This window comes from Hordeum vulgare, chromosome 4H, assembly GCF_904849725.1.
Source record: "Hordeum vulgare subsp. vulgare chromosome 4H, MorexV3_pseudomolecules_assembly, whole genome shotgun sequence".
Lineage (NCBI taxonomy): Eukaryota > Viridiplantae > Streptophyta > Magnoliopsida > Poales > Poaceae > Hordeum > Hordeum vulgare.
In genome coordinates, this window is record NC_058521.1 from 483899132 (window position 1) to 483907586 (window position 8455).

Here is an 8455-nt window from a genome sequence, read left to right on the forward strand (position 1 = left end):
ATTTACCAAGTATATAGGTGCATTAATTAAATACCAGTTTTTTAAACATAATGTTATCAAATTCATGTTATCACATGAGACAATTGCACCTGCAACTAGCAACGCTAACATTAGAAGCTGAGTAAGCGTACTTAGCCATTCAAGATTTGCTAGGAGGGGGAAAGTGTTTGGGTTTCATGGCAATATCAGGAGGTGGTTATTTCAGTGGTAGGCGGCGAGCATATGACGAAGGAAACGTGAATCTAAGCATAACAAGTCTAGAGATGGTATCAAGGTCATGTCATCTTGCATGTGATGTCTTTAGCTTGGAACTGCTCTTGTTTGTCCTGCACGTACTCTCTCGGATCCACGTAATCGCTCTCCGATCCTGGTGCTACCCAAGATAAAAATAGCATTCAATGAACAACAACACCACATGATGCAATAAACACATGATGCATGAGATGAGAATGAACATGCATCTCTATTCTAGTCACTTGCACATGCATGAGAAGAAAATACAAACTTCTGGACAGAATTGCACTCTAAGCTATCTTGACATGCATGAGGATGACATGAATAGATGTATCGCACGAAAACGATGCAAAAACATATAAAGAACATTACGATCGGAGCTACGGATCAACCGGAAACTACAAAACAAGAAATGGAGTCCTACGGATCAAATATACCTCAAGCACTCTCCAATGGCATACTTCTGGTATTCCCAGGTTGCCAAATCACAAAACAACCAAGTATAGATGGTGTGGTGCAAAGAAACTCACCACACCATCAACTATGCACTCACAAGCATCAAAACATCAAAACTATACAATCTGTCCTAAACAGCAACATAGCAGTTTGAGAGCTACATGCAAAGCACCTACAGCCACACAAATGTGCCAAATGAGATATGTGGCAGAAGCTATTCAAAAGCTCTACAAGCATGAGCAAAAATATAATACAAAGTAGTTTCACACAGAAAGTTCTACATCTGCTAACTTGGACAAAAATATCAGTTTCCACGGACTTAGTGAACTACTCAGATTCTCACTAGTTGTTTATGCTCTGAAGCATTTTGACAACACCCAAAACAATATCTACAGGAAGTCAAATGGAATGAAAATTTACAAAGAGCTAGAAAAACACAAAAGCTCCAACTTCTCAGTTGAATGCAGGGGCTGATTCCTTGCAAGCACAACTAAAAGGGAAGAAAATAACAGCAGTTTCTCAGACTTCACTAAACTGAAATTTTCAGCCACATGCCTACTTTGACTAAGCACAACTTGCACATATAAACTCCTAAGCATGAAACAACACCACCATGCTGTAGAGGGGTTCATCCTCTACTGCCACAACAAGGAATCATCCTCTTGGGCTCATCACATCACATGGAACCAAGCTCTAAACATTGAACAAAATAGAAATATGACATTCCCAAAAAGTGTTCCAAAGTGGAATCTGATTCCACCATTGGATTCCTGGGATGATTCTACCCCAAAAACATATATAGTACCTAGGTACTTGCATAGAACAAATAGGCACAAACTTGAAAGGAAAAACTACATGGAATCACAAGGAGGTAAATAGTGCTATATCACATGTGCTACTCACTAGATCATCACCTACACATGCACTTGCACACTCTCATCACTCTATTGGTGCACACGAGGGGTAGACCTCATGTTCATGTGCCTTAGCACACCACCACACACACATACATCAAGCACACATATATCAAGCACCTACACATGCTAGTTAAAACACACACACTAACTTACACTCACATCATGCATTCCTACACCTACACATACAAGATTGCACATAAGTGATTATCAAGGCACACCATGCCTTGGGCATGTGTGTGACACACACACACATGCACACACACACCACATGAACACCTACAACTACCACAAGGTATGTGGCGGGCCCACACACACACACTCTCACACACTTGCACAACCTAGTGCATAAGCACATTCCTCATGCACATGAGTAACACACACACATATGCACACTACCCTAGTGCATCACACACTTACTAACACACCACATACATAAGCTAGCCCACACATGCACTAGCTCAACCACAACATAAGCATCAAGTGCTACTAACTAAACATACATGAAACCTACTGGTATAAATAGTTTTGGCAACAAACCTTGCTGCCGAAGCAACTATCAAGTCTACAAAGTAAATCAACAACATGATCAAAAAAATAACAAACAAAAGGGAACAGGCAAAAAATAATAAAAGATGCTGCCTGGGAATCGAACCCACACCCTGCAAATCAACACACACACATCAAACCACTAGGCTACGAACAGGGACTCGACAGAACAGAGGGATTTAACAAGATAATCTTCTTCTATGCGCTACTGTGCCCGAGAGATAAAATAGCAACAAAGGGGGGCGATGCGGGCTTCGAACCCACGACGTGCTAGTTGGAAAAATCGCCTACTCCCACTCTGATGTGCTGCGGATCTTGGCCTAACACAGGGATCCTACTAGGTAACCTACACAAGAGCCGCCCTGCTCTGCCCTGCCTAGAGACGACGGCAGCGACGCTCACCGGAGCGGCCTCCTACTACTACTGCTGCCCTGCGGGGATCATCTACGGCTACCACCCTGTCGCGTGGGAAGTCGTTGCTCTGAGCACCGACGAGCCCGAGCACACCACACAAAGAACAACACATGCACTTGCCGTACTCATCTGCGATCAGAGGCATGGCAACGATCCCTAGGCCGCATCTAAAGAGGGGGAAGGGAGGAAGAGAGCAGACTCAGCGAGAGAAAGGGGAAGAAGGGGTCCTGATCGAAGAGAGACGCATGTAGACGAGCTGACGACGATCTGATGCACAACCAAAGCAGGGGTACGGGACCGCCAGGAACACGCCGGAGACGAGGTCCTGACCGTCGGTGTAGTCGCGCCCCGACCTCAACGACGACGGGAATGGAACGCGGGGGCTTCCCCCGAGCTCCCGGACATGCTTGCCGGCGCCGGAGGCGAGGGACGCGCGCTGGACAATGGCGGCGCTCTACTACTACCCTCTGCTACCTTCCTACAGAACTTACCTTGGGGAAGGGAGAAAGAGATGGAGGGGAAGTGGCAGCGCTAGGAGGGGGGACGCGGAACCCTAGGCACTAGGGCACGCACGCCGAGGATATATGGGTCGCGGATGGGACGCACGCCGTCAATCTCTCTCGCTCTCGCTCTCTCTCTCCGAAGCTTCTGACGGAAAGCATGCGCGGGGTAGACGCCATCAGGAGGAAAGGAGATGGAGCGCGCAGTGGGGTGAAGCTGGGGGTTAACACAGAGGAGAGATGGGCCTCGGGAGGGGAAGGAGGCCCATGCTGGCGACGGGTAAGGGAGAAAACCCCCCTGGGGTTTTCTATTTAGAAACTACACCCCAAGACAAATAAGCTCCGAGGGAAACCTATGGCACCAAAATAAAAATAAAAATGCCCCTCGTCATAAGAAATTATGACCTATTTAAATAAAATATAAAAGGAATTTTTGGAGCCTTTAAATATTTATAAAACAGAATTAATTTACCTGTTTTATGAATATTTGCACCACTAAAACAAAGTTTCAAAACAATAAAAACATAGCATCACATCCACCATAATTCATACTAAAACATGAGCATTTTTAAAACAGGGAAGGAGCAAGTGAAACTTGGGCTTGAGATAAATAGAGAGGGGGGAAGTTTTGAATCCTATTTGAAAACTTACAAGTTGCACCCCACTTCAAATGCACCACTCATCAACACATCACATACCATCACAAATCATCACACCTCATCACCACACCATGGATTCACAAAACAACAACATAATGAAAGCATGGAATGAAATGGATGCATGCATGCAAAGGGAAACAAGACACGACACATGAAATGCCACATGAAATATATTCTCATTGCAATGACAAGATGGACCCACATACATAAGGTCCCAAATAAGGCAAGTTACACTCTTGGGGCATTACAGAAACCTCCTACTTCGTGTTGTGGAGTTGAACCAAGAAGTTTGTAAGGGCAAGGAGATCGCCTACTTCATGAAGATATACTCTGAGTAAGGCTAGTCCATCATGGATGTAAGCCATGATAGAATAGACAAGGTTGCTTCTTTGTGGACCCTCCGCGGGTTGAGCCCTCCGTGGACTCTCGTGGTTGTTACCCTCCGTGGGTTGAAGTCTCCATCAAAGTGGTCGTACGATTGCACCACTTATCGTAACCACGCCAAAAATTGTCGTGTCAACCTTTGCATTTGATCTTCCTATCCCTACCCTCTACTTATATATGCTTGTCATTACTTTCCATTGCTATACTCTTAGACTTGCATGTGTCGGGTGTGCTTGACTTACAACAACCGCCAAAACTTGCCCAGAACTAAAATTGGGAAAAGGCTAAGTTTTTATTTGATTAAGTACTATAATCACCCCCTCTAGACATACTTGGGATCCTACAAAAGGTCATAATTTGTTTAAGACAATATGTATGGATGTAAGACTCTTGTTATCCAAATTTTGTGTGTTCAGTGAACATTGATCTTTGGGATCACTATACACGTGCATTCGTGATCATGACTTATGAGTCGGGATCCGCACAACCCGTAGGGTCTATATGTCACCCCTTTGACCAGAAACGAGAGGGGTACTTCAACATGAATGAATTTGTCTTGGTTCATGTTACGGTGGGTCATGGTGACATGTCTAAGCAAACATCAAGCTCACGTGTTCTCATGATTGATTCCCTCCCACACGCTCAAACTGGTGGCTGGAACAACCCCCTACGTGTGTGGTCCTTACTTACTTAGCTTCCAGGGTGTTGTCAGATTTGTGAGATAGGCACCATGTCCAAGTTGTACATTGCGTATTTAAAACACATCACGCACTACCTCTTCACATACATGCAAGCATGTGGTATTGGTGTTATGGCCCCTCTCGTGTGGTTTTCGAGAGCGCCCCCATCTATGGGCCAACCCTGTTGTCTATATCTTTTTGACAAATAAGAAGAGTACTAGTTTGACCAACATAGCTAGATTCTCTTGATCTGTGTTTGATACGTCCCAAACGTATCTATAATTTATGCTTGCTCCATGCAAGTATTGGATGATATTGCTATGTGTTTTGTACACTGTCATACCTTTTTCAACATATTTGGACTAACCTACTAACTCAGTGCACCCACTGCCAGTTTCTGTCTCCTCATGTCTATGAATTGCAGGTTTATACCCATATTTACAGTGCCCGAAAAATTCCACAAAAATAAAAAAATCAGCATTCCAGAAGACTCCACACGGTCGAAGGAGGGCCACAGGGGGGTCACTAGGCCCCCAGGCGCCCTGGTGGCGCGGCCTGCCCCCTCGCCGCGCAGAGAGGCCGCTTGGGTGGGGCCCACCCCCTCTGGTGCCCTACCTTGGCTCCTATTTTTACACCCGTGGAGGAAACCCTGATTACAGAACCCTTTTCTCCAGAAGCAATTCCGATCTCTGCCGCCATCGCCAACAAGTTTCGGGGGACCAGAATTCCTGTGTCGGCACCCTGCCGGGATGGGGAAATGCCCGTGTATTCATCTCCATCAACGTTGCTTCGTCCCTCCATGAAGTGGGAGTAGTTCCTCCTCGGGTCTGAGGTCTTCTACAGTAGCTATGTGGTTAATTCTCTCACCCATGATGTGATCTTGATTGTGATCATAGGCTATGTTAATCTAGGGTGATCCCATGATGTTTCCCCTTCTTCTATGTATTGGATTGATGTACTCACTTGATCTTATCTAGTATAATCTCCAAGACCATGGTGACAACGGTCTATTGGACATGGATTAGAAGAATATTTTCATGAGTGATTTCCTCTTTTGTGAATTGATTGAAGATTGAGAGTCTCTTGGTGCTTATCTTTGACTATCCTTGAGATACGTTGTGGTCAGTGGCGGAGCCAGGATTGGAGAAATACCCGGACCTAAATTATTTACTTCACCACAAAAAAAACTTAACGCCCATAAGGCTTTTTATCTACCACAAAAGATATTCCATACCAAATATGGCTCAGTTGCACGAAAAAATTAGAATTCAACCTCAATGCTTAACGATTTGACAAAGTATATAAAAATATGTCTAAAACTACAAAGAATATTATGTGATAAGAAAAGTACCAAATCAATGGTTTGCTTCATTAATGCTTCGGATGACCTCATCAACGGTGGAAGAAGAGCCAACACCTCCAAGACATCAAAACAAAATTTCTTAAGAGAAGGCATAAACATCAATGAAATAATTATCATTGATACAAGTCTAAAAACTTACCACTTCGATGAGGTAAAAGCCCTTTACGAGACCTATATGATTGAAATCGATATACAATATCATCATCATCAGTTTTTGCAAATACATCTCGCTGAATATAGCAAACCATCCTATAATTAGTTAGGAAAATCTGGGAAAGCAGCAAAAAATACCAAAGGACAAAGGCAGTCAACTTGTCAACTGTCAACAAGCAACCAGCCGCCTGGAGCTCTCTCCTCTATGAGTACGAGCTACCAGATGACAATCCTGTGAGGCTATGACCAAAGGTAGATTGAGCGAAGCGAACGAGCACGTGGCGGTCCGGCGATGGCCGAGACGGCGGCGCCCAGTCTGGCCAAGCCGTCAGTGGTGTCCGAGAGCCCGAGACGGCGGCGTTAGGCGAGCACGAGCAATATTCAGTTAGGTCATCGGCGGTCGTGCAAGCGCTCGCGTATATTTTGCTGATGGATGCGTAGATCGAACTGCTTGTACGTGTGTTGTGCGCCGATCGGTTGGATCTCTGCATGCGTTAGTATATGTGCTGAACAGCCCATTACACTTTGGGCCTCTTTATTTTGTTGGGCTGAACCCCGGGCCTTAGAGAAACATTTAATAGCCTGGTACAAATTTCACGCCCCCGGCCTGGGCCCTAGGTGCCCGGGGCCCAGCTCCGCCCCTGGTTGTGGTGATTGTGGTACTCTCTTTGGATGGCCGCGGTGACATTGGGAAATCCATAGATGAGAACTACGAACTCTGAGGTGTGCTTTTTTAGTCCTACATAATTCTCGTCCTCTCTTGATTACAAAGGAATGGCCTTCGAGTACGTCTCCATTGCATGTTTTAGTGGAAATATCATGTGATTAGACTATGTTAATGTTGTTGGGAGTTGCCACTAGTGAAAGTATGAACCCTAGGCCTTGTTTCTCACCATTGTTGCACCGGTTATGCTCACTTTTGTCACTTGCTACCTTGCTATAATTTTTATTACAGATTTATATTACGTTGTTTTGCCACACCTATCACCCATATTTTACCATCTCTTCGCTGAACTAGTTCATCTATACAATTTAGCATTGTATTAGGTGTGTTGGGGACACAAGAGACTTCTTGTTTCTTAATTGCAGGGTTGCTTGAGAGAGACCATCTTCAACCTCTCCTTCCCTGAGTTCGATAAACCTTAGGTCATCCACTTGAGGGAAATTGCTGCTGTCCTACAAACCTCTGCGCTTGGAGGCCCAACATAGTCTACAAGAATAGAAGCGTGCATAGACATCAAGCTATTTCCGGCGCCGTTGCCGGGAAGGTGAGTGCTTGAAGGTATATTTTTAGATCTTGCAATTAAATCTTTTCGTTTCTTGTTTTTATTTTCACTAGTTAGGCTTATGGGAAATTGCACTCTTAGTTCGCTGCTTGGGGAAGGCCGCTTTACCACACCCGTGGTAGAGAGGTCTACTCCACCTACTGAATGTATCCCATTCAAAATACCACTTGGGATAATTGAAATAATTAGGAATGATTGTTATGCAGGAGATGGAATAGTCAATCCTAGTATTCATTTGTTGAAACTTACAGAATTTTGTGAGTTGTTTAAGATTTCAGGTTTGACAAGAGATGGAGTCATGATGAAATTATTTGCCTTGTCACTGAAAGGAAAAGCATTGGAATGGTATAGGATACTAGATGATTCTCACCTACGGGATTGGGAAGAGATTTAGTCTCTCTTTTACTCCAAGTTTTATCCTCTTCATGAAGCCCATGAGAATAGGGATTATGTTTATAATTTCCATCCTCATGACGGAGAGATCATAGCTCAAGCTTGGGGGAGACTGAAAACTTTAATCCTAAAATGTCCTAACCATGGGCTCCCCAAAGATTATGCTTATGTGAAGAGTAAGAGTACCTTTTTGCATGTGGATAATGGTAATGATGCTTTATTTGATACTTATATTGTTGAGTTTATTCATGATCCCGCTGAAAATTATTATGAGAAAGGAACATATGCTTATATATATTTCAATAATATCAAGTTCCCTCTCTTTATGTCGAAGGTTTTGAAACTGCACTTGTTTTGCCTTCCTATGCTTATTGCTTTGTGCTTCAATGAATTATTCTATTGCAATATTCCTATTCATAGGAATCATGTTAGACTTAAATGTGTTTGGTATTTGCTTCTTGATGCTCTCT